The following is a 2,199-nucleotide window of genomic DNA, read 5'->3' as shown; positions in this document are numbered from 1 at the left end:
TTATTAAAATAACATGATCTGTTTACTTCATGTCTTAAAGAGTCCACATAATTCTATTGGAAATATTAAATTAAGTTAATATACAATTTTAAATGTTATTGTAAAGGTGATGTATAGAGAGGTTACAGTTATATAAGTCAAGTAAAGAGTACATTTCTTTTGGACAATGGCACCCTAATATACAATTTTAATATAAATTTATATAAATTTTAGAAAATAAACTTAAAATACATACATTTCTCTATATGGCAATTAATACAAAAATAAAATTGATATAAAGAAGCCTCTTCACAATAATAAAAAAATACTTGACCTAAACTTTGTCAAGGGTATCTTTTTACTCTTAATTTTTTAAAGATTTTAATAGAAACATTCCAGGATTCTTTCATTTCTTTTCTAATGGATTTTTCCCCAACAAAGTCAGCCTACCACAATCCAAATAAGATTTCTACCATATTAATTAATTAATTAATTAATTTTATTGTCAAGGTGGTTTACAGAGGGGTTACGTTACATAAGTAAGATAATGAGTACATATCTTTTCAAACTTCTTACCCCTTCCTTCATTTTTCTCCCTTTCTTCCTCCAGTTCCCATCCCAAGTTATGCAGATCATTTCCAACATATTGTCTTGTGTATATTGCTGTTGCGTTGGTTCCCCCTTGTCGTTTCTCTCACCATTCTTTTGTGCCCCTTCCCTTCCCTAATTCAGATAAATGTATGTACAATACCAGGGTACCAAAATCAACTACAGTGACAACGGGGGATATACCATAAGGGGAAGAACATACAAAAGAAACAATAAATTACATAGTACGTTTAAAAAAACAACACCAAGGAAAAACCTCTTGTGTCCATGTCTTGGAGTTCATTTCACTTACTATAATCTTATAGGGTCGTATGTACATAGCTATTGAGCTATTCTGCTCATCTGTTAAGGGTATCCTAGATGTATACTAGTTATTGCAAGTAAGGGAAACCATGAGACCATTGTTTAGATCTGACTTACTTCACGTAATATGATTTTTTCCAAGTCTTTTCATTTCCTAACAAAAGAGGCTGTGTCATTTTCTCTGATGGAAGCGTAGAATTCCACATTTTCTTGATCCATTCATCTACTGAGGGTAACCTGGGTTGGTTCCATATCTTAGCTATGATGAATAATGTTGTGATAAACATAGTTGTGCTGGTAACTTTAGTATGGCATTGTTTATAATAGTCCCCCCCTCCCCCCCCCAAAAAAATACCTAGAAATTAACTTAACCAAACAAGTGAATAACCTCTATGGTGAAAAGTTTAAAAACATGAACAAGGAAATTAAAGCAGAATTAAAGAAGTGGAAAAACCTCCCATGCTTTTAGATTGGGAAGATTAACATCGTTAAAATTGCAATATTGCCAAAGACTATCTACAAATTCAATACAATACCCATCAACATCCCAATCTCATTCTTTAATGAAATAGAAGCAATCCAAAAATTCACATGGAACAATAAAAAACCATGAATAGCAAAAACAATCCTTAGCAGAAAGAACACTACTGGAAAAATATCAATACCAAACTTCAAACTCTACTACAAAGTAATCAAAACAGCTTGGTACTGGCACAAGAACAGACCTGAGGACCAACGGAATAGAACTGAAGACCCAGAAACAGACCTATGGCCACCTAATCTCGATAAGGGATCCATAAATATAGGATGGAAGAAAGAGCCTCTTCAGTAAATGGTGCTTGCAAAATTGGTTAAACACATGTAGAAAACTAAAGCTAGATCCTTATATGTCATCCTGCACCAGAATCAACTCCAAATGGATCAAAGACCTTGGAGTCTATGCAGACACTCTGAAAACATTACAGGAAGGAATGGGAGAAACTCTAGGGCTTCTTGGCACAGGCCAAAATTTTCTTAAAGACCCAGAAATAAAACAACTCAAAGAACAGTTGCAAAAATGGGATTGCATTAAACTGCAGAGTTTCTGCATGGTAAAGGACATAGCTAGCAAGATCAATAGAAAGCCCATGGATTGGGAGATAGTCATTAGCCATACAACAGACAAGGACCACATATGAATGAATTTTTAATATTAGAAGTCCAAGAACTACTTTAATTTAGAAGATAGCCACAGTAAAAGATCTACCTATATAAACTATTCCATTTCAGCGTCAAATGGACCTTACTTATAGACATTGGCAGTATAAA

The sequence above is a fragment of the Dipodomys spectabilis genome, unplaced genomic scaffold (genome assembly GCF_019054845.1).
Source record: "Dipodomys spectabilis isolate Male_0828 unplaced genomic scaffold, ASM1905484v1 ptg000176l, whole genome shotgun sequence".
In the NCBI taxonomy this organism is placed as follows: Eukaryota; Metazoa; Chordata; class Mammalia; order Rodentia; family Heteromyidae; genus Dipodomys; species Dipodomys spectabilis.
Note: the sequence above shows the minus strand (reverse complement) of the source record.